Source organism: Myxocyprinus asiaticus, chromosome 4 (genome assembly GCF_019703515.2).
Source record: "Myxocyprinus asiaticus isolate MX2 ecotype Aquarium Trade chromosome 4, UBuf_Myxa_2, whole genome shotgun sequence".
In the NCBI taxonomy this organism is placed as follows: Eukaryota; Metazoa; Chordata; class Actinopteri; order Cypriniformes; family Catostomidae; genus Myxocyprinus; species Myxocyprinus asiaticus.
This window is the reverse complement of record NC_059347.1, coordinates 28,121,361-28,147,539: the sequence shown is the minus strand read 5'-3', so window position 1 is coordinate 28,147,539 and position 26,179 is coordinate 28,121,361. Positions and strand designations below refer to the sequence as shown.

At 38.4% G+C, this 26,179-nt stretch overlaps 1 pseudogene; it reads right to left on the bottom strand.

The window, feature by feature from the left end:
- Positions 1–1,064: 1,064 nt before the first annotated feature.
- LOC127439729 (transcription factor TFIIIB component B'' homolog) lies at positions 1,065–26,095 on the bottom strand (annotated as a pseudogene).
- Positions 26,096–26,179: the final 84 nt, after the last annotated feature.

The window sequence follows — 26,179 nt, the reverse complement described above, 5'->3', positions numbered from 1 at the left end:
TCTTCTCCACTGACACAGACTGACCTGCAGTTGACTCCTCTCTTTGAGTACTTGTTGGTCTCACGATATCTGTTGACTTCACAACCTGTGGCAGTTTGATAGACTCTCAATAAACCATTTATAGTTGTACTAAAATTTTTAAGAGAAAAAGTACTCAATCATGAATGACCTGTCAAAACACAAGAACACATACTTTGACTGCATCTTGAGATGGTGTCTCATGGCAGTCTTTAACACCAACCAATAAGGCCTCTTTGTTGAGGCTGCTCTCTGCAGTCTCATCAAATACTGGCACCAATACATAAGAAAACACTGTGTGAGAAACACCCTCAAATGTCTTCTCAGGGTCAGCGCTATTTAGAAGTAACAAAATGATCAGCAATTTCAACATACATGCCTTCATCAAAAAATGTATGTACAGATCAGAGAATAAAGTTTGCATTCCATGTTAAAGTCTCCTTGACACTACATTGTGTGCTTTGTTGCCATGGCTGCAAGTCTTGACTTCCAAAACAAGTCAAATCTTTGGTTGAGCTTTTCCAATCTGAATTTGACTCCACTTTGGATTGTGAGACATGTTCAGTTTCTGGAGAATGTATAGTAAGATTGATCTCTTGCTGTTTTGACATGAAAGTTGATGAAGGCACTGATAAAACTGTTTGTGAATACTGGACACTCTTTGAGGTCTCAGCACTCCTCCTCTTGGGAAATACCATCTTCACCTTTAACTTGCCTTAAAGGCAAGTAAAATAAATAAATAAATATTACTCAAAGAAAATGCATCATATTTTTACATAAACTATTGTAATGCTTTGAGAATATCCACATTATTTCAATAGTATTTCACCACCTTTCTTCATGGGTGTTTTCCTGTTGGGTGATTTGGATAGTCTCAAATTTGACGGCTCTGCAGACACCTGGTTTGAGATGTTTGGATGCTTTTTCACCTGTAGTACACATTTAGTACAATCTTAATATTTCTACTTATGTTGAGACAAATATGGAAAGAAACATTCTCTGCCAATCCATTATGCAATTCAGAACTAACCTGGGATCTTTCTGCTTCATGAGGGCTTCTCTTCCCAGTTATTCCATTCCATGCTCAGATCATCTCCCATTTCCTCAGAGACAGGGATCAAAATATCAGCCAGCACCATGTGTGAAACTCCCTCATGCTTATCATCTATCTCCTCATCTGCCTCTGCAATGAGACTGCGGGCTTTCTACCACATAGACATATGGGTCTTCACTCTCCTTATGAACCACATCTTCAGTTTCTTCAGAAACTAGCACTAATATATCAGGCACCACCATGTGTGACAGATCCTTATGCCCATTCTCACTCACTCTCTTCAACAGGTGGTGATTCAGGACTATGAAAGACTGTTAAGCAATAATTATCACACAGTTCTTAGTCTACAGATTTGAGGACATTTGAGACAAAGGTGTCTTACCATGTTGATGTTTTTGCAGTAGTGAATGGTATAAGCTGTTGCTTTGTCTTCACGATTTCATTAGTAACAGTTGGAACAATATCACAGATATCTTCTTCAGATCTCTGTACTACTTTATCAGACTTTTCTTTAATCTGAGGTTCAATAATTTGCTGAGCTGCTGGCGAAATGATTTGGAATGTGGCTAGATGAGTAAGCTCAATGTCAGATTGCACCTTTCTTGAGGAACCATCATTAGTACATGTTAGCTTTGGTAATTGAGGCTTCACTTGAAACTTACCTTGAAAAAATAATTAGAAAACAATTAAACCTTTAACCTCAAAAATGCTTTTTTCCCGCAAAAATAATATTTTTATATCGCAAATTCGCATTGTAGGTAACAACATATCCGAAGGGACTTTGTAATTCACTGATATCCTTACTTCTTCTGAAGGGCATTTTCACCTCTTGAGATGCTGATGTGGTCACAGTTGAAGACTCTCCACATGTATCTGGCTTTTTAGAAATATCTGCCACTTCTTCCTTCTGTGGAAACAAATAATAATCAACTTGTGTAAACTGTACACTTAAACTGTAAATTATAGTAGGACTTTATAATGTTTTGGTAAAGGAATAGTTCACCCAAATAATAAAATTCTGTCATCATTTAGTAGTCCTAATGTCCAAACCTGCTTCGCCCTTATGAAGTGTCTGCATTTTTCGACTTTATTAAAATAGGTAGTGGAGAAAGACAGGAAATGACTGGGGAGAAGCGGGGGATCAGGATCGGGAAAGATCCCTGAGCTGAGACGTGAACTCAGGTCACCTGGAATGCTACTGGCCACCAGGCTACAGCTCTTACAAACCCGTATGACATTATTACTTCTGTGGAACAAGAAAGTAATTTTTTAAGAAATAAAGCACCAAGATAGAATATGGCGGTTATGTCGGTATCAAACCTCATTGGTTTTTGTCACATCTTGTGACATCACACATTTGGTCACAAGCCACATTGAGAACCAATGAGGTTTGTTATCGACATACCTGCCATTTTTACATGCTTTAATTTATTAACATTATTTTACTTGAGTGAATAACTTAAATTCTGTTCTTTTCATCACAAAAAAGTGATTGTATTACTTCAGAATACTTAGAATACAGTGCAGGAGTTGTATCAATTACTTTTACTTTGGTTTTATAGACCTTATTCACGCTAGCGCCATCTTTGATTTTTAATGGGAATGACAACAAGGCTGTGAGGGATTGACTTACAGTCTAATCAATGGGCAGTACTGCAGTTTAAAGTGTTTTTGGATTGTTCCACGGACAAAACATTGATCAAATATCTGTCCAAGAACATTAAGTATACAAAGAACTCCAGACAACATGAGGTGTGGAAAATCAGATGTGATCTAGGAGCTTTATACAGCTTTATACCATACGTGCCATTGAAGAGATGGTAAGTCTATCCCTCACAGCCTCGTTGTCATTTCCACAAAAAAATAAAAAATGGCACTAGCATGAGTAAGGTCTATGGTGTATTTTTTTTTTTTTTTTTGTCCTTTCAATTTTGACAGACTGAAATCATTAATCACTGTCATTATTTGACAAATAAATAATGTAAAGACTTTAAAATTCACCTTTTGTGTTACATGAAAGTCATACAGGTTTGAAGCGACAGAGTGAGGGAGTATAGACCGAAGTTTTATTTCTGGGTGAACTATTCCTTAATTTAAAACAGTCATAAAATTAGAAAACAGCTTACTTGGTCATTATCTAGGCATACTTGGTCTTGAAGGCATACAGAGATGTCCTCAGATTTTTGAAGCTCACTCAAATGAGGGCTTGCCGTCCCCATATCATCATCAACATAATTTTTCATTTCTCCAAAGGCAAGTAGGGAAGTATCAGCCAACATCATGTGTGAAACACCCTCACAACCATCTTCAACATCTTCATAGTACTGTTCTGACCAGGAATATCTGCTGAATCTACCATCTGTGAAAAAACACCCAAGTGAATGTCTTGATCTATCCTTAACTATAAAATTGTGGAAAAAATGCTGCTTGCATGATATGTTTCTGCAGAGAACGGCCTCTGACTTACTGAAGAGTTAACAATGGAGTCCTCGCCCATTTGAAGACCAGTTTTGGGAGGACTTTCCCTTTTCCTGTGAACATCATATATCGCTTCTTCAGAAACTGGCATGGTGGTATTTGACAACACACCCTTATGCTCACCATGCAGGTTGTCTTGAGAGACAAAAAGAGAAACCAGGATCGGTTGCCCTCTCACTGTCTTCAGGGCTTGATTGGATGTTGGGAACAACTAGATAACAAACTGTATCCTTTGCAGATATTTTCAGTTTGGACACAATTTCAGGTTGTTGTGCTACTTCTTGATGAGACGCTGGTAAATTAACTTTGGCTGTGGTTGTCTGACTGGATGCGCAGTTAGATTGGTTTGTTTTTGAGGGCCCAGCCTTCATGCATGGCCTTAGTTTTGGCTCTACCTTTATTTTGCCTTGAGGGAGAGATTAGAGAGAACTTTATCATCATTTTCGACTTGAACATCAGTTTTATTATTTCAATGATATAGGAAATAAATGTTACATTGAAATATCCTACTTCTCCTTTGATCAGGAGGCTTTGTTTCTGTAGATTCTGTTGGCCTTGGATCTAACTTTGACACATTGGTAACATCTGCTGGCTTATACCAAAGGGAAAATGTTTAATCTGTAACTCTGCTACAAAATACCACCATAAGGCAAATTATTCAGTAACACTTTACAATAAGGTTCCATTTTTAAACATTAGTTAACATGAAATAACAATGAACAATACTTTTACAGCATTTATAATATATTGGTTAATGTTAATTTCAACATATTATAATACATTTTTAAAATCAAATTATTTATTTATTCACATTAGGTAATGCACTATAAACTAACAAGAACTAACAATGAACATATGTATTTTTATTAACTAACATTAACCAAGATCAATAAATGCAGTATAAAAAAATAAATAAATAATAAAAAATAAAAAATAAAAAAAATGTCTTTATATGTTCAAGATGCCTAATGCATTAACTAATGTTAACAAATGGAACCTTATTATAAGGTGTTTGTTATTCTAACAAAAAGAGTTAATACAACATTATACCATGGCATCATTAGAGGAGAGCACCTCCTGGCTCTCTGGTGGCCTGCTGCTTTTCTGTGATTGTGTACAGTCATTTTCACTGCATCCTCTGAAACAGGAATTAGGGAATCATTGTCCCCCTTCGGAGGAACACATTTACATGGATGCTCGATCTACTTTTGGCCACCAGTGTATATACAGCTCTGGAAAAAATTAAGAGACCACTGCAAAATTATCAGTTTCTCTGGATTTACTATTTATAGGCATGTGTTTGAGTAAAATGAAAATTTTTGTTGTATTCTATAAAAGTACTGACAACATTCCAGCCTTGCTGAAGCACCCCCAGATTATCACTGATCCTCCACCAAATTTCACAGTGGGTGTGAGACACTGTGGCTTGAAGGCCTCTCCAGATCTCCATCTAACCATCAGATGAGAGACACTGTGGCTTGAAGGCCTCTCCAGATCTCTATCTAACCATCAGATGACCAGGTGGAGGATCAGTGATGATCTGGGGGTGCTTCAGCAAGGTTGGAATCGGGCAGATTCTTCTTTGTGAAGGATGCATGAATCAAGCCACGTACAAGGTTATCCTGGAAGAAAACTCGCTTCCTTCTGCTCTGACAATGTTCCCCAACTCTGAGGATTGGTTTTTCCAGCAGGACAATGCTCCATGCCACACAGCCAGGTCAATCAAAGTGTGGATGGAGGACCACTGGATCAAGACCCTGTCTTGGCCAGCCCAATCTCCAGACCTAAACCCCATTGAAAACCTCTGTAATGTGATCAAGGGGATGATGGATGGCCACAAGCCATCAAACAAAGCTGAGCTGCTCGAATTTTTGTGCCAGTAGTGGCATAAAGTCATCAGAGAGCATGCCAAGACGCATGAAAGCTGTGACTGAAAATAAGGGTTATTCCACCAAATACTGATTTCTGAACTCTTCCTAAGTTAAAACATTAGTATTGTGTTGTTTAAAAATTAATATGAACCTGTTTTCTTTGCATTATTTGAGGTCTGAAAACAATATATATATATATAATTTTTTTACTAATATCACCAAGCCCTACATTTCAATGATGACTTATGAAATTAACTAATGAAATCCCTACCTGATATCAATTTTACTGTGTTGGTGTAATTGCCATGTGTTGACTGGTATTTAACATACCTCAATCTCAGTCTCTCTGCAATTCTCATTTTGAGCCTCTTGTATAATGTCTTCAACCTCCACTGTTGCCTTTGGCTCAAAGCACTTTTGGGCTTTTCTTTTGGCCAAATTGGGCTTCTTAGATCTTTTTGAAGAGTTTTGTGAGATCTCCTCCTGAACTGATGTCTGCTGAATGAGCTTCTCCCTGACACATTATGAAGCAGTTGATTAAGATTTGCAATTAGAGGACCGGGAACTTGACTGTTTAAAGAAAATGCAGTACTCTGATCTTGGGAAACTAATTTTGTATACCCCTGATCCTCTTCACCACTGGGGCCCGCTGTTGAGACTTCACTACCATCAGCACCCAACTCAACCTCAACGCAGTTTGTGAAAAATATAAAAATCTGATGAACTTCAAAAAACCTAAAATTGGCCTAAAATTATATACATTACATTTAACAGTCTATTAGCTTATTTCTACAGGAAGTCATTATCTTCAGACACTGTGTGGCTAAAAGGGTGTTTTGAAAAGACCATATTTTCCTACAAATACCTTTCCACTGCATGGACAGAGCTGAATTGTAACCAAGTAAAATAATATATACCAGTTTTCAATATTTTTCACAAGGGACCTCCATTTTAAATGTGATACACATCAGGGAATTAGTTGTAAAATATTATGTAAAACACACCGTCATTTGTACAAATGTTAACGTGAAGGCCATTGGAAGACTGCTTTTCAGGCCAGTGGGATATGTGATATTAAGTTCACAAAGTGTTGTATTGTTGTGAAAATGAGAGTAGAGTGGGCGAATGACAAAAATATTCCACTGATGTTGACTGTTTTCTTTCCTAAAACAGGAACTGGATACCTAACCCAGTAGATTAATTGCCAATAATTACCCAGGCGATTCCACAGGAGATAATTAGCAACCCTCAGGTTAGGAAACCCTGACATATACTGAATATATTTGTGATATACTGAAATATTTTGTGAAAATCAGGTCACCTTTTTTTGATTTCTTGTTTTTCTTCCTCTACTTGCGTGTTTTTTCACACAATGACACTTCTGGCTCTCTTGTGCGTTTTCGCTTCTTGCTGGTTTTTAATGGCACATCAGCTACCTTCACATTACTGCTGTCCTTGTTCTTTTCTAAATCAAGAGAACCACTATGCCCAATGCACAATTCATCATCATCGTCATCATTGATGTCTTCATCATCAAGCTGTTTGGCTTTTTTACTTCCTGGGTTACTTCCTGAGTGTAGAGTGAATATAATATAATATAATAATAGTGTGGTGAAGAAAAAGAGTCTGTTATAGCAAAAAGATATACAAAAATCTCACTGGAACATTTTGGGAGCTATATTACCTTTGCCTTTCCTTGCCTTTTTTACAACCAGTTTTATAGATCTGCCTCTTTCTTTGTCCTTAGCCAAAATCCTCTTCAGCAGGAAACTGAAAAACTCCTGGTCAAAGGGTCGCTTGTTTCCTAAATATTTTAAATGTCAAAGCAAGGACTGTAAAAACTTTCAAAAACATATAGTTTAAAAATGTATAATTTCAGACACAATTCCTGAATGCGTGTGACTAAAAGATACAAATAACTCATTGAATGCTTTATCCACTCGCTATGCATTTGTTTTCTCCTCCTTCCTAAATTTACTCTGCCAAAAACGGAAAATAATAACATAAAAACATAAATTCTCTAAAAGTCCAAAACTTAATGAAGAACATTTACTGTACATCCAGGGTTATGTCAATGAGAGACAGATGTTATGGTAGAGAATACCTCTCCATGCAATTAATAGCTCATTTTTTTCCTCGAAGAATTATAGATGGTACCTTTATTTCTGCTCTGCTATGGTGAGTCAACAGCTGAGCAATCATGGAGAAGTCAGTTCCGACCATAATGATGGCCAGATAGAACATATCCTTCTCTGAAACACATACACACACACCAACTTTAACATTTCATGAAGATGATCTTGATGGGTTTCTTCACATAAATGAGAAGAAATGAATCACAAAACATTGTTTGTGATTGAATCTTTCTAATTTCATGTTTTACATGAGCAAATCTAAAAATCTCATGTTCATAAATAATCATAAACTGACAGATGCAACATTTTGTTAACGTACCTCTGACAGACCAGTTCTTCACATAGCAATTTTTTCTGAAACTAGTGTATGTTGTAGTACTGCCTCGCTCAAACAATGGATTTGCATTCTCTACAACAATATCAGATGTCCTCTGAACGTGCACTGTCAAACTGAATACAACACAGGAATCAATCAGTATTTACTGACAAATATGCATTAATCAATTAGCACCAGTAAGTTAAATTAGCCATAAAATTCAACAGTGTGCCTATAGCTACACTTTGAGAAAAAGTTTTGTATATGAAATATGAATACAAGTGATGTAACACCAATTAAAATCAGTGGGATATAGCATAATGGGACACGTTTGTCACATTGCATTGAAAATTTGTATGTGACGAGGAGGAGGGTGTGGCCAGGCCATGAAGATACATGGCCGGCGCTGAATCGGCTGATCAGCGTGAGAGCGAGATAAAGGGGAGCCAGAGGCGCCAGTTCGAGAGAGACGCACACAGCCATGCTGCATGTGTGTGTGTTTGTTTATGTTTGTTTTAAGTTAAGTTTTACAATTAAAACTTTACGTTGACTGTTCAGCTGGTTCCTGCCTCCTCCTTGCCCATCCCTTTAACTGCTACAGTGGTGCCGAAACCCGGGAACCTCACCGCTGCCATCTGCCAGGGGAGCAGCCATGGCCATCTGCCGAAGAAGGGGAGGAGTGGTTCTCTGGAGGGGTCTCTGCTGGCCGGCGAGAGCCGGAGGAGCTGTTGCCATCTGCCAAAGAAGGGGAGGAGTGGTTCCGTCCACCAGGGGCCGGGCGACAGCACGTCTGGGAGCCGGCGAGCAAGTTCGTCTCACTCTCTCTCTCTCTATGTCTCTGCTCGCCTTTTCGCTCTCCCCATGCCTTCCCTCGTCTCTCCCCCAGGTTCACAGGAGACGGGGTGGACCACTGGCTGACAGAATGGCTAGAAGGGCAGCGTCTCCCCTCCAGAGATGGGGGGGGGGTTTGGTCAGACCGGTGGCAACCCGGTCTGAATCGGGCGGGGGAGGAGTGTGACGAGGAGGAGGGCGTTGCCGGGCCATGACGATGATCAGCGGGAGATCAAGATAAAGGGGAGCTGGAGGCGCCAGTTCAAGAGAGAGACACAAGCAGCCGTACTGCATGTGTGTGTTTATGTTTGTTTTAAGTTCAGTTTTACAATTAAAACTTTATGTTGATTGGTTTGTTAAATACCAGTCAATACAAAGCCATAATACCAGACCTTTGAAGCTCTAAAAAGCACAAAGTAATCCATACTACTCCAGTGGTTAAATACATATGTTCAGAAGCGATCTGATTGATTTTGGATGAGAACAGACCAAGATATCATGAAAGGTTACCCACTTAACTACATTTCTGTGAACTGAGGGACTATGCTAGTCACATACTCATCGGAATTCCTTCCGCCTCGCAGCGGGATGAACCGAGATTGAATTATCAGAGTATTTACATACATGTGTGAAGCATTAGCACCCCTTTAAATAACTGAATGCCTCACACCACTTCCTCGAGTCATTCCGAGGTGGTGAGGGAACCATCCGCTGGACTAGCATAGTCCCTCAATGCATAGAACCGAGGTTACGTGAGTAACCTTTAGTTCTATTTCACTGACGGGACTATGCTAATCACATACTATATCAGAGTACGTTGGTGCCTGAGACTGAACAATGTGAGAACCACCACCTGCTACGATCTATCTAAGAACATGGCTGGTTAAGCTGGAGCAGCCACATTGACTTGGTAAAACCTGGTGAAAGTGCCAGCTGATGACCAATTTGCCACTTCCAAGGGAATGCCTTTAAGTAATGCCCAGGATGTTGCCATTTCTCTTGTGGAGTGGACTACCACAGGGAAAGGCAAGGGGAGACATGCCAGTTTATAAGCCATTATGACAGTATCCGCAATCCAATGGGACAAACTTTGCTGGGAGGGAGGCTTGCCTTTTATTCTTTCTTCAAAGCATACAAAAAGCTGATCAGTGGTAGTGATGAGTTTTTTCAACATAAGTCCTTAAGGCCCTCAGTGGACATAAGGCAATAATGTGCTCTTCCTCTGCTGAGAGAAAAAGCTGAAATGACCATGTCCTTGTTGAAAGTTTGGGGAAAAGACTTTTGGCAAAAAATTAAGGATTGGGCCCAAGCCTCACACTCTGGCTGTCTGGGCTCAATTGATAGCACTATTTGTGGACTGACAGTGTGTGCAATTATCCCAGTCTCTTGGCAGATACAATTGTCTTCAGAGACAAAAACTTGAGGTCTACCATCTCTAAAGGCTGAAAAGGAGGTCTTGATAGTGCCAAAAGCACTATATCAAGGTCCCATTGGGGAACTGATGGTAATCTTCTTGGCCGCAACCTGTGGATCCCTTTCAGAAACCTTGTCAGCAGAGGATGCCTGCCAATGGGGCCATCTGGTCCCTCATCATGGCATGCAGATATAGCTGCTGCAAACACATTAAGAGTGGATGCAGTTCATCCTGCTTCAAATAGTGTCTGCAGAAATTGAAGGACTGCAGCAATACGGCAAGATTCAGGAAAGAGGCTTTGATCGCTACACCACAGACAGAACAGATCCCACCTCTTAGCATATGCTGTCCTGGTGGAAGGAGCTCTGGAACTCTCCGGGACATTTACTACCACAGGCCAAAACTCTAGACTGTTCCACTTTCACAGTTTAGCTGACAAGCCCATTTATGTAGTCATGCAGTGTTCAGGTGCCATAGTGTGCCTACCACTTGTGAAGAGATCTGATCTCTGGGGAAGCTCCTATGGAGGACCACCTGCCAGGAGTAACAACACTGTTGCACACCAGTGGCAGCTGGGCCATCTTGGGGCAATCAGCAGCAGCTTGTGCCCTGCTTCCTGAACTCTGTCTAGAGTAGCTGCATTAGAGGAAAGGAATGTAGTTTTTCACCTTGGCCACTCGTAGATAAATGCGTCCAGCCTAAATGGCCCTGGGGAATTGGTCATTGAGAACCACAGCTGACACTGAGTGTTCTCTGTGTTGGCAAAGAGGTCCATCAGCACTTGGCTGAACTTCTCGCAAAGGACTCGCTTGCCACTTTTGGGTGTAATCTCCACTCTCCTTGTTGCAGACCACCTCTGGACAGGTGAGATTCTGTTGTGCCCACTGAAGCAGAGTCTGAGTCATAATGGAGATGAAGAGAACCTAGCTTTGAGTTCCAATGCATTGATATGTAGGCTGGCATTAAAGGGTTTCCAGCAACAACTGACAATTCTCCCCCTTCATACGGCTCCCCAACTTATCTGCAAGGTGTCCGTCTGAACAAGCTCTCAATGATATATTCTCCCTACAGGGACACCCTGCAACAGATACTCTGGAGAGCACCATCTTACAAAAACAAGCATTCACCCTCGTGTGACCTTAAGACCGTAAGGTAGTGTCTGTGATGCTGAGCGTTCAGCCATCTCTACAGTGGTCACAGATGTAAAAGGTCCAGCCGAGCCAGCGATGTTGCTGCTGCTGCTGCCAGTAATCCTACTGGTCTCTGAACTTGCAAAACAGTTACCTCCTGACCTTCTGAAAAGAGAGAGAAGTGTGTCAAGATGTTTGAAACATATTCTTGTGTAAGGTATGCCCTCATCTGTGCCCATAACGTAGAGGCTGATGGTCTGAGACAGAAGGCCTTAAGAAAGTTTGGAGAACTTAACTGTACTTCTGAAGTTTTGCTGTCTGCTCCAAAAAACAAAAACAACAACAAAAAAATCAACCCTGGACTAATTGCCTGACCTGGGCAGTTGCTTGACAGTTTTCTGGAGGGCAGCAGGAACTTTTGACTGCGAAAGCCACAAGTGCTTCTATGATGAGATGACCGTGGTCAAGGCCCAACCATTCACCCAGGCCATGTCAGCATGCAAGATTGAAACCAATGAAGATACCTAAGAGAGCTCCCCAAGCATATCAGGTTCATAATTGGATGAAAGCCGAGAAAGCACAACCTGCTGGTATAACTAAAGCAAGGTGGCTGCGTTCAGCGATCGAGACATCATGGCTAATGTAAGATCATCTGCCACCCGTTGAGGAGATGGAGAATAACAAGGGTTCTTCCCAATAATTTTCTTATCCAGGAGCACTATAGCAGCAACTATGGGGTCCATTGAAGGGTACTGGTCCAATCCCAGCTTCCCAGGGGAGGACATAAAAGAACCTTGCACAGACTTTTGTCCAGGTCTGTGTCAGATCCTGTGAAGAGAGATCATCAGAGCCATGGTGGGCTGAATGTGATAAAGATGAGAGTCCTTATCCAAGTCCTGACCAGCATATATGGACATGACATGTTCATAGTCAGACTCCTCAGCTGGCAATGCAACTGTTCTGTGAGCAGGGCTGCCTGAGCCTCCAACTCCTTGGTTGGGACCATGCTCCATTGCCACAGGTGATTGGGATCTAGGTTTCGTAGGTTCCTTACCATTCTTACTGTGTTGACTCAAAATAGCAAGATGTGTCTCACATAGTCATGGCCCCAATGTGACACAGCACAAGACATTTAAAGGGTCCTTCACAGCCTGAATAGCATGCTCTAGCCCCAAGCACATCATTCAAGATGAATGGGCATCAGCACTGGCCAGACCTGTGCCAAACTTATCACAAGCGTATGACATTGTGAAACAGTGCCACTTTCACTTCATGTTGTTTTAGGTGGGACTTGAACGTGATCTCTGAATCTCCAAAGTGGATGGATGTGGCAATCATGCAGCCCATACAAACACTCACAGCCAAGCACAAACTAATGTAAAGTGCAACCACTCGTTCACTTGTGTTTAAAGGAAAGAAAACAAACATAAAGTGCAACTCAGTGACCACTTGTTCATGTGTGTTTAACGAAGAGAAAAAAAATGAATGTAAGTGCAACTGAGTGACCACTCGTTTGTGTTTTAAGAGAACACAATAACTGTGTTTCAGTAAGACCAAGTTATTATGTCTCTGAGAACAAAAAAAAATAAAAAATAATAATAATCAAGGATGTCAGAGAAGCAAGTTTCACCTTGGTAGGGATTCCTGCAAACTTATTGCAAAAGATTGCTGTGAATTCTTATACTTCTAGTAATATATTCACAACTCTCATTCCTGCTTGCCGAGGAAAGAAAAGAGGAAGTGGTGTGGGGCATTCAAGTATTTAAAGGGGTGCTAATGCTTCACACCTGTATATAATTACTCTGATAATTCATTCTCGGTTTATTTCGGTGAGATCTCGGCAAGACGAAATTAATTCCCATGAGTATGTGACTAGCATTGTCCCGTCAGTGAAATAGAACTCCTTTTTCACCATAAATCTTGACATCAACAAGCTTGATTAGGCCGGCTTCACATCCACTCCATGAGCGGGGCATGAGCAGTGCATTTTTGTTTCGGCGCCCATATTAACGGATTAAATTCTTCACATTGCAAGCTAGAGCTGCAAAGGTGTAGCATCCCAGAAGCATCCCAGACATGGCAGTGAGTGGATAGTTTCAGTGATGAGCTCAGCGGCAATGGGTGCAGTAAGAAACTAAAATAATCAGGAGATTGGGGACTTCTGGTTTAGGTGGCGTACTGGGTGGCTGCATACATTTTAGCTCCCGATAGTCAGTGAGATTAATCCCCTGAATCCAAATATTAAACTCGAAATCTTGACTAAAATGAGTGGGGGTACTACAAGAAGTCGGAAATCTTTTAACAGTCAGAAAAATCAGAAAATTGAGAAAATAAATTGAGAAGACAGGTCTGAGGTTAAGGAAAAACATGAAACAAGAGTTTGTGGAACTCAAAAAAGTAATACATGAAAAACTCACAACGAACACCAACGAAGTTCAAAAGCAACAAATCTGAATGGTGTGTCGAGCAACTGCAGACATGGGCTGTTGAAGCGAACATTGCTCTGTTGAGTACACTCAGAGCAAAAAGGGCAACACAAGAAAAATTAACTGACCTGGAATCAAGATCGAGAAAAAACAACATCCGTATCTACGAGGTGCCAGAGGGTGTCGATACCAGTTCTGTCTCCCAGTTTGTGAAGACTCTTCTCAAAACTGAACTCGGTCTTGACTTTGTTCTTCAAATTCAATGTGCACACAGAGCCTTAGTCCAGAAACCGAATTCAAATTCACCACCAAGATCAACTGTTGTTAACTTCAGTTTTCGGTGAAAGAGGTTGTTTTGAAGCAGGCCTGGCTGGGGTGGATACAGGTGCAAGGCTCCGTGCTGTCATTTGATCAGGACTATGCCGTGGAAGTGCTCCAAAAATGTAAAGCATACTCTGGAATAAAAAAAATACTGAAAGAAAGGAAGATTCAGTTTCAGACAACCTTCATGAAAAATGGAGTGACGGGCCACAGATTTATGATACCCCCTGTGAAGCCGAACGGGAGATGGTGAACCGTGGAGTGGACAGGAGTGGGCCTACATTGGACAGTGAAGATGGAAATGTGGCGGATCCTGAAGCCGACTCTATGGATAAGCAACTGCAGCGGTATATGGCCTGGCAGCATGTCGGAGGCAATAGCTTGGAGAAATCAACGAGCGAGTGAAGGGCTCTAGGAATTTCAGCACACGTATCCAAAATAACTTGAGACTGACGGATGATTTACTTCTGAAATTAACATGCAGTTCTGTTCACAAAGACTGGATCATAACATACATTTGAACTGTTCCCTTTAAAATAACTGAGAATTCACAAGGTAACTGCTGTCATGTGTATTTTGTTGATTCATGTTTTTCATGTCTTTTATTTTGAAATTTCTAGTTCCTGTTTCATGTCATGTGGATCCCTTGTCATGTGATTTCATGTTTCCCTCCATGTTCATGTGTCTTGTTTTTATTGTCTTGTTATTTAGTTTAGAGTTCTTTGGTTATCTTTGTCAAGTGTTCTCCCATGTCATGTATTTAACCCTCATGTTTTTCATGGTCCATGGTCAGGTATTGTTTGTGAATGTATCGCTGGTTCTATGATCAAGTCAAGTCTAGTCAAGTCAAGTCAAGTTTATGTTTATGTTTATGTTCTGTTTCATAGTCTACCAAGTCATGTCAAGTTTAGTTAAGTCAAGTTCATGTTTATGTTTATGTTTTGTTCACTTTTAGAGTTAAGGTTTCTGGTTATCACGATTTATAATAAACTGCACTTGGGTTCTTTACTTCATTGTCATCGTCTTCGTCATTGCCAGTGCCAGCAACATCGTTACTGAATACCTGACCAGCAATCCAGCTTCTTTGACTCCACCAGGGGAATCGTCCCCTGTAGGATTACGTGGAGGACTTTTGTGCTCTGGCATGTCAGGTGGACTTTAATGAGGTTGCCCTCAAAGACATTTTCCATTTTGGACTGACTGAGTCTATCTCTTTGCTGATGCCAGGCGGTCAGAGTACCCACAGCCTGTCTCAGTATATTGACCTCACCCTGCAGATTATTGGTTCTACGCTCACTGTGTTCCACATCATGACCGCCGAGAACAGGCACTGGCTTTAAAAAGACAATTTGATTCAGTTACAGCTACCACACTTGAAATATGGTTTAATGTGGTTGAAAAGTGCAACCTGGAAAACCAGATTAAATTATTGAGTTGGGTTACATTTGATCATAAATTTAAACAAGCAACATTTTATTTGAGATTTTGTCATTGGGCAAATAAAGTTCTCACTGCATTATGTAAATGTTTTTTTTTCTTTATGAAAAAAATATATTATTTTTTAGAGAAATATACTTTTCTCTAAAAAAAATTATATATTTTTTTAATAAAAAAAAACAAAAGCAAAAAAAAGAACATGTGCAATGTACATAACAGATTTGTATTTTGCACTGTACATAACAGATAACAGATTTGTATTAGATTTGCACTACATATGTGTATGTATGTATGTGTGTGTCTGAGTGTGTATGTACGTATGTGTATAATTATTTTTTATTTTTTATTATCTATGTCTTGCTGCTGTTTTTGTATTGTTTTTGTATTGTTGTACACTGGAAGCTCCTGTCACCAAGACGAATTCCTTGTATGTGTAAGCATACTTAGCAGTTAGAAGTTTTGCAGATTTAAAAGAAAATTACAATTTAGAAAATAAAGACTTCTATCGCTATTTAAAGTTATGGGACTATCTTGAGAGGGAAATAAAAACAGCAAGCTTTAGGTATGAATAATGTGATTGAGCTAATAATAGATACATATACAAAGAGTAAAACTAGAATAATCTCTTCACTCTACAATGCTCTGATGGAGAGCAGAGACAACACATTAATTTATATAAAACAGAAATGGGAGAAATTCCGGACAACGTGTGGTATACAGTATGCAAAACACAGTACGCATCTACTTCCTCTCGAAGATGGGTGCAAAAATCTTGTACGCTTTTTTATTATACCCAAAATAAAAAGCATTTATCTTTGCGACAGAAAATGTGTGGGCAAGTAGATGTTGATCAATTTCATATATTCTGGAGCTGTCCCATAATAAAAATTTTCTGGCATACTGTTTTATTAGATGTTAATAGGATTTTGGGTTACAAGATTCCAAGGGATTTTACAACACTGTACCTTGGAAATACTTCAAACAATGTGCAAAAGGAAGATGTGTACCTTGTTAAGGTATTACTTATTGTGTGTAAAAAATCCATTACCAGAAATTGGTACAAATCAGAACCCCTAATGGTCAATTGATAGAAGCTGTCAAAGAAATCTGCTGTATGGAGGAACTGACTTGTGACAAGGAGGAGGGCGGGGCCGGGCCGTGACTACGCACGCCCGGTCCCCAATCGGGCTAATCAGCCGAGGCGAGGCTTATCCCTCTCCTCGGCTAATTAGCCCGATTGGGGGCTGGGCGTGCATAGTCACGGCCCGGCCCCGCCCTCCTCCTCGTCACACTGACATTTAATTTAAGGCCTAGAAATTATTTATTTCTAAGTTACTGGGCGAAATGGAGACTGTATATCAGTGAAGACACCAACTAATTATTGTACTGCAAGTCTGTAATTCTATACATCTGTGCAAACAGCTGAATGGATATCCCACTTATGTTTTTTTATTTATTTTTTTAAACCAAGTATAAAAAAATATAGCTACAAAATAATAATAATAATCAGGAGATTATGGGAAAGATGCAAAAGCAAATTAAAAACATTTTAATCAAACCTACAATACACTACAATTTATAGGTCTGTATACAAGCAAACATAAAATAACTAAATAAAAGGAAAGAATAAATAAACTGCAGGACTTTTGCCTTTCATGTATATGTAGGGATATAGTTTAGGCTTTACAACATTAATCACGACCAGGTATGCTGATAAACAATAAACTAGTGCGCCTGAATGCCCGCCGTTGTCGTTGAAGCAACAATTTAACTCCTTTGGATTTTCAAGGCCACAACAATGAACGAATTGTGAAGGCTGAGAATTACAAAGTGCTGTACAACCCTCAGCAAGAATTTTTTAGCAAAGGAAAAGGTGTGGGAAGCAGTAGCTTTGGCAGTTTTTTGCAGTAAGTTAATGTTTCAGTTCACTGTTCTGTGTGTCATATCTTCATCTCGTAAAAAAACAGTCTACCTAACAAGTATTTGTCATGTGTTTTAACAAAGAAATGCCGTTATTTAATTATCTTTTTTTATTATTATTATTTAATAATTTATGGGTTGTGGGGCTGGATGCAAACTCTCGACGCAGGGACACAAAATATTTTCTGTTGACCTAATCATGTACAATTTCATGAAAACCGAATTTGTTATACTTATCAATTACCTCCTCTCAAAAAATATATAATTTATGGCCTTTAAAGAAAATATCAGCCTGCTCACACATCGCGCACGCCCCTCTCACGCTTTGCTCAAGCACTAGGAAGTGTAATTGAGCTTGAAATCATGATCATGCCTAGAGATTGCAATGGCAAAATGAGCTATATTTTGGTCTGTTCTCACAGAAAACTGATTAGATCGCTTAAGACATGGATTAAACCATTGGAGTCTTTTAGATTACTTTTATGCTGCCTGTATGTGCTTTTTGGAGCTTCAAAGTTGTGGTCACCATTCACTTGCTTTGTATGGACCTACAGAGCTGAGATATTCTTCTAAAATTCTTCATTTGTATTCTGCAGAAGAAAGTCATACACATCTGGAATGGCATGAGAGTGAGTGAATGATGAGAATTTAAAATTCTGGGTGAATGATCTCTTTAAAGGCAATTTTTTTTCAGTGTAACTATACCTATCATCATCTAGAATGAGTGAGCTATCCTCTGCCACCTTGACTTTAGGAACTAGCATCTCCTCTTCAGCATCTTCATCATTTTCCCCATCCAGTTCTGCCATTTTTTTATGCACTCTGAGACACAATACAGTTCTCACACAATACAGCTTAACAAGACAAATATAAAAAAGGCAAAGAAAAAGAAGTGCTCTCTTTCATCCAGTATACAATAAAACTCTAATAAGTCAGAAGTCATGAACACTACAAGAGTTTAGCAATCTGAGATTAACTTATAACACATTTTACTTACTAGGGTGAGGGTGGAACAATAGTCTATTCTTGAACCTGCTCTGTGGAAAGGGAGGACCTGTCATTTAATATAAAGAAACAATTACAGTTACATTTCAGGCATTTAAGGCTTAAAGACCAACACATATTGCTATCCATTCATTTAAAAAGTTAATTTATTTTAAAAACTATGATATTCAAGCAATCCTAATCCTAGGCATGCAGAGAAAAAATATAATTTGTTGATGTTTGATCTTTGGGTTAACAGTTTATACATACCTCTTAGGGTTTGACTTTGGTTGGTAATAAATGAAGTCAGCTATGGTCATTTTTCTACAATCCATCTCATCAGTATTCTCACGCTTTTGCCTCTTATTTCTGTTTTTTGAATTGGTAAAAACAAAAAACTAATTAACATTTTGATTTGTAGTTTTTAAAGGGACTGTGCTTTAATTTCTAACAATTGTTTCAAGGAGCTTACATAAGTGTAGTTTATTTGGTACTAATGTGTTTATTGTTTAGTTGATTTACTGTTGAATTTACCATTCTTTCTTTCCTCTTCTCCAGCTTCATAAGTTCTTTCAGTCTGAGGGCCCTCAAGACCTGCTGTTTGTCTGAGGTTATTTCAGATTTCTTCAGGGGGGAGTCTGGTCCATCAAAACGTGTCAGTTTCACATTTGGTGAGAGTGGAGTGGCACCTTCTTGGGGTCCAGAATCCTTGTTTGGGATTTGTTTGGGAGTTTGGTGGGGATCCTGTTGAGACTGTGTAAATGGAGATTCTGGCACCAATGTTTTACAGACAGAGGGCTCATGGCAACCAGAAGTGGATGGAAGACTTGGTGAGGATGGGGGGCCTTGAGCTGTTGCAGTGGTTTGTGTATTGATTGGATCTGAGAATGTAGTGTTTAGAGAATCATCTCTGCTGATAGTGTCGTGGAATATTGAAGACTCTTTTTCTCTCTCAGTAAGAAAACTCTCAAAGTCAGGGGTTCCAGATGTCAAAGGCTAGACTTTATTGAGCAAAACAACAAAGCCGAGATATCTATATACTTCTGTTATCACACATTACCTCATAAGCACACCCCTCCTGTTATCTTAACCAATAAGCGTGTTCCTCCACTCTCCTTGTTCGCCACCATTATTTCACAGAATCTCTTTGACTTCTTTTTAATGGTGGAATTCTGGCAGTTAGTCTGTTTTTAAAAATAACCTTTTAAATTCATTTATTAGGAAAGGACACAACAACTTTGACTATTGGCTGTGGTAATATTTAACTGTTGTCTGTGCCATTCAGTGCTTTGAAAAGTACTCTCTCCCTAGTACTTTTCTGTCATGGCTGAGTGCCCAGATTTCTCTCAGCAAGGTCACAAAGACCTTACAGTCTCATTCTTATTTTCCTGGATTAAAATAATGCTCAAACTATTCTATATAAGCACTTTTTCTATGTTTAATATATAAAAATATACTATAATATATAAAAATATACTATAATAGCAGCTGGGACAGAGGCCTCAGGAAGAGACTTGGATGGCACTGATGGAAGAGAAGCAGTCTTTCCAGTGGACAGAGGAGGAACAGAACCGATTTTAGGTCTGGCAAGGTTTGGTGTGGCAGAGATCCTGCTCCTCCTCTGATGTGCTGTAGTTGCAGGTAAACTGGCACTAGAGGGCACCCCATCACTACTTTAAATGATCAAACAAGCATAACGAATTTGAGATGCTTTTTAATCTCATCCTTACTAGTGTTGTGTTACATTAAACATGAAAAGACCATGTTAAAAATCTGTCTACTTTGTTCTAAAATAAATAAATAAATAAATAGAAATTGCCACAAGCTTTTTAAAGATTACTTTTTTATGACCATTAAGTTCTAACACTTGCCTCACTGGTTAGCCATTTTTTATAAGAAACTCAGCACAAAGAACAGAAACTGTAGATGTAACGTGAACTGTAGATGTATTTTTGCCTTTCCTGAAACTTGGTCATGTCTTGGTGTTTTTGTGACTTCATTTTATACACACACACACACACACACACACACACACACACACACACACACACACACACACAGACACAGAGAGAGAGAGAGAGAGAGAGAGAGAGAGAGGCACATTTGAAGTCAGAAGTTTACATACACTTAGGCTAAAGTCATTAAAACTCATTTTATCCACTCCACAGATTTAATATTAGCAAACTACAGTTTTGGCAAGTCGTTTAGGACATCTACTTTATGCATGACATGAGTAATTTTTCAAACAATTGTTTACAGACAGATTGTTTCACTTTTAATTGACTATATAACAATTCCGGTGGGTCAGATGTTTACATTCACTAAGTTAACTGTGCCTTTAAACAGATTGGAAAATTCCAGAAAATGATGTCAAGCATTTAGGCAATTAGCCAATTAACTTCTGATAGGCTAATTGGATAATTGAAGTCAACTGGAGGTGTACCTGTGGATGTATTTTAAGGCCTACCTTCAAACTCGGTGCCTCTTTGCTTGACATCATGGGAAAATAAAAAACAATCAGTCAAGACCTCATTAAAAAATTGTGGACCTCCACAAGTCTGGTTCATCCTTAGGAGCAATTTCCAAATGTCTGAAGGTACCACGTTCATCTGTACAAACAATAGTACGCAAGTATAAACACCATGGGACCACGCAGCCATCATACCTCTCAGGAAGGAGAAGCATTCTGTCTCCTAGAGATGAACGTAGTTTGGTGTGAAAAGTGCAAATCAGTTCCAGAACAACAGCAAAGGACCTTTTGAAGATGCTAGAGGAAACAGGTATCTATATCCACAGTAAAACGAGACCTATATCGACATAACTTGAAAGGCTGCTCAGCAAGGAAGAAGCCACTGCTCCAAAACCGCCATAAAAAAGCTAGACTAGAGTTTGCAAGTGCACATGGGAACAAAGATTTTACTTTTTGGAGAAATGTCCTCTGGACTGATGAAACAAAAATTGAACTGTATGGCCATAAAGACTATCGTTATGTTTGGAGGAAAAAGGGTGAGGTTTGCAAGCCGAAGAACACCATCCCAACAGTGAAGCATGGGGGTGACAACATCATGTTGTGGAGGTGCTTTTCTGCAGGAGGGGCAGGTGCACTTCACAAAATAGATGGCATCATGAGGAAGGAAAATTATGTGCATACATTGAAGCAAAATCTTAAGTCATCAGCCAGGAAGTTAAAGCTCGGTCGCAAATGGGTCTTCCAAATGGACAATAACCCCAAGCATACCTACAAAGTTGTGGCAAAATGGCTTAAGGACAACAAAGTCAAGGTATTGGAGTGGCCATCACAAAGCCTTGACCTCAATCCGATAGAAAATTTGTGGGCAGAGCTGAAAAAGCGTGTGTGAGCAAGGAGGCCTACAAACCTGACTCAGTTACACCAGTTCTGTCTGGAGGAATGGGCCAAAATTCCAGCAACTTATTGTGAGAAGCTTGTGGAAGGCTACCCAAAACGTTTGATACAAGTTAAACAATTTAAAGGCAATGCTACCAAATACTAACAAAGTGTATGTAAACTTCTGACCTACTGGGAATGTGATGAAAGAAATAGAAGCTGAAATAAATCATTCTCTCTACTGTTATTCTGACATTTCACATTCTTAAAATAAAGTAGTGATCCTAACTGACCTAAGCCAGGGAATGTTTTCTATGATTAAATGTCAGGAATTGTAAAAAAAAGAGTTTAAATGTGTTTGGCTAAAATGTATGTAAACTTCTGACTTCAACTATATATAAATATGTGTATATATGAAGTCACAAAAATCACCAAGACATGACCAAGTTTCAGGAAAGGCAAAAATACATCTATAGTTTACATATTTCTGTTCTTTGCACTTAGTTTTTTATCAAAAATGGCTAACCAGAAAGAGTTCATGATACTATTTCAATGGGTAGCTAAAGACAGAAGTGTACCAAGCTAAAATCGCAAAATGCATATTCGTATACCGCACCAATAAAATAGATAAGACAAACTAATTTGACTCAAGAACACTAATGAAACCATAAAGTAACAACAGGAACACCGCAACAGGTAGTTGACATGAAATACTTTGGTAAAGTTTACATGTCCAGCGGTGAGAAATACTCAACTAAAGCATTTTTAACAGCATTTTATATTAAAATTATTATAATTAATAGATTATTTTATAATTTATAATAGCTGTATTAACAATATAATAAATTTTAATGTAGTTTTTAGGACATTATTTTTATTATTTTAAATGAGAGACTTGATTCCATAGATATTTGAACTTTCAAAATTCATTTGTCACACTGCAGGACCATTGAAAATAAACTTGTGAAGGCTTAACAGAGATAAAAAATGGTGATAATGACTTAAAAGAACAGTTGCAGCACTTATAATGCACACTCTGCTATATAAATCTTGATGCTGAATAAATGGACATGTAATTTGTCAATTAATACACACAAAGTCAGTATAATCTTAGTATATGGGTCAATGATGGGACATTCATTGTGTTTTGTCCAGATATATTAAATTATACAATAAATAAATAAATAAATAACTAAGACATTTTATTTTACAATTCTGTTCTAGATTTACGTACTAAATAATTACAACAACTACAGTAATTACTACGTACTAACCTTAAACCTAACCCCAACCCTAACCTTAACCCCCCTCTGGGGTCTGAGGGTGTTTTGGGCCCTGGAGAAGTTTTGACATGCCTTGACATTTGTGCTTTTTTCAGTTACTTAAAAACATAGTAATGGCTCAAGTCTGATAACACTGTATTCAGCACAATAATACAATAATTTGTGAACAACATGTATGTATGTTTGTATTTTTGAGAAAAGAACGTTTATGCGTGGATTTTGAAAAAACAAAAATGTTAAGTCACTGAAATAAGGCCATATAACACATACTAAACATTTGTTCACAAGACTTTTGAGAACTGGATCTTGTAGCCTAGAGTTTTTGCTACAAAATGGTGTGAAACCATCCTGATCACTCATTCATACAAAACAATATAGTCACTTTTGTAAGACACTTTTAGTGTTAGAAAGGCCATATGCGAGGAGGCGTGGATGATCATGAATATTGATGTAATTCACACCTGAGGAGAAAAGAGACTTAATGATTGAATGTATTGTTTGTAGCTTATTCATAAAATCAAGTTTAAGTTAAAAGAAGTAATCTGACTATACATTTTCTTTACATAAAGACTTTACTTAAAAATTTTAGACCTACACTACCATTTAAAAGTATTAGATCTGTAAGATTTTTTAATGTTTTTAAAAGAAACCTCTTCTGCTCACCAAGGCTGCATTTATTTGATCCAAAATACAGCAAAAACAGTGATATTTTGAAATAGTTTTACAATTTAAAATAACTGTTTTCTATTTGAATATATTGTAAAAATGCAATTTATTCCTGTGATCAAAGCTGAATTTTCAGCATCATTACTGCAGTCTTCAGTGTCACATGATCCTTCAGAAATCATTCTAATATGCTGATTTTCTAATATGGGCATATTTACAGCACATTTTACACATTTACACCCAAACAGATATTTGCAAGCACAAGCTTCGTTGATGATAATGAGGAAGCATAAACACTAGTTAAAATATAATCTAAACATTCATATTATTTTTATATCATATTACATATCATATTTATATCATACAGCAAACAATTTAAATACCTTCTTTAGCCGAAACAACATTTAAATGTAACTAAAACTTGCCTATTAGGACATATTTCACATTTCAAGACTTTGAATACTGGCTGGCAAGTCTGGAAATAGTCCAACTAGTAAAATATGTACATGTTTATATAAAATAGCATGTCAACTAATGTACATAAAACTAAATGACTTACTCATCCGAAATTGTATCCTCGGGTGGATCAAGTCGCTCTTCAAACGTTCATTGTTGGATTCCCGCCCTTCTTCTGAGGAAAATGCGAACTCTTCATCACTATCCAGGAACATCTGTAGAGCTTCCTCACCTGTGTAGCATGCCATCTTCCAAACGCGCAGAAAAGTGAATGAACGATGTTTTTTTAAGTCATTGTTGGGGGCATTTACCATTTGCATTTATCGCCTCAGCACATTACCGTATGAATAGCACACTCTGTTGGTGGGTGGGATCACATTAGCGATAATTAGCTGAGCCAGGAGAAACTGTACATCGCTTTGTTTCATACAGATTACATTGCAGGAGCACATTTGTTTTAAATTTGAATTGTTTTATTTAAAAGTAGACATTTTAAGCTTTCTTTAGACATATGTTTCATGTTTGTGTGATAAATATTCGCGGAGTTTCAATTCATTTTTTTGACGTGTGTCAGAAAGATGCTCGCGGAGACAGAGACGGCTGAAAGTGCACCCTGTTTATTTTCTTTATTTTACAAAAGCACAAGGTTTTGTTGTTATTGTGAGTGTACACAAATAAAAGTAGACCCTTTATAGTCTCTAATGATGTCTTACACTTATCTGTAATGACGGAGTATGACCAAAAATGACGGAGTATTTTAAGTTGTTTCCGCCAGCGAGTCCGTCGACCCCTGAGGGTTAAGTTCATGTAGTTACCTAATATTACACAGTACTTTCTTGGGCAAGTATACTGTAAGAATACAAAGTACAAGTACTGTAAAATAAAGTGCAAAAAAAATAAGTAAATAAAAATAAAAATACATTTCACACAAAACAGTAACTGACTCTTTACTTTCTATGATGAGCATATTTTCAATTTCTGAGTTCAAAGTCATTTTGATATTTTTTCTGGGACTTAAAGTAAAAAATGTCATATGGCATTACTGTCCAGAGACAACCAAAGTCTCATTAAAAGCTGATGTTCTTAAATAAGCAGTGAAACTGTGTTTTAAAATATGATTAATTAAATTTTATCTACCAAATCAGTCATGTGGTGTAACCAACAGGTTTGTTGTTTATTTGGACAAAAAACATAAAACAGAGAATAACCCTTTAAGTCCTCAACAAGACTGAGTGTGAAGTTTTAAGCATGAATTTTTATTATTATTATTTTTTAGAAAATGCTATAAATGTTTTTCAAAAATATATGAAACCAAATTAGACACAGATTTCTAAAAACTTGACTCTAATGTCATACAAAGTCCAGTAAGCATAAAAAAGCTAAATCAATATTTGGTGTGATCACCTTTGCTTTCAAAACAGCACCAATTCTCCTAGGTACACCTGGACAGTGGACACAATTTTTCTTGGTTGTTGTCCTCTTCTATTTGCAAAGGGAATGTAGAAATCTAAAATTGAGATAAAATTGAGTGGAAAATATAATCTACCTAACATTTTGCACAGTACTGTATATTAATTAAGTCAATTATAGACACTAATTAATAGAGTAAGAGAAAAGTCAAGCTACACAGAACCCATTGTGCAAAGCAAAGGTTCTGCAGATTACAAAAATAATGTATTATGGATTCTGTACAGGTATCTTGGAGCTCCACGGCAATAAGAGCAGCTCAATATGAAAAAAGGTGCCGTCAGGGATGGGGTCAAGGTGTGCTTAAATGTAACTGGTGCTTTCTCTGAGAGAGAGTCGGGAACATTCCCATCTCCTGTTGCCACAGCAGGCTCTATCACTTCCAGTTGAGGCTGTGGAGCAGTTGATGGTCTATCTACTTCCACACCTATATGTGCTTATTGGATGTTGTGAAAAGCCGCTGACTCTTGAGAATTCTTGTTCTCTGCTGTGGGAGCCCCTGGCCTGACATTAGGCTTAATACTGATCCGTGATCTTTGCATCCTCGTTGGTGAACTGTGGTACAATCAAGACATTTTTAAGATGGCATGTCATACAAATTTATATGTAAGGAGAGTGTAATGTGA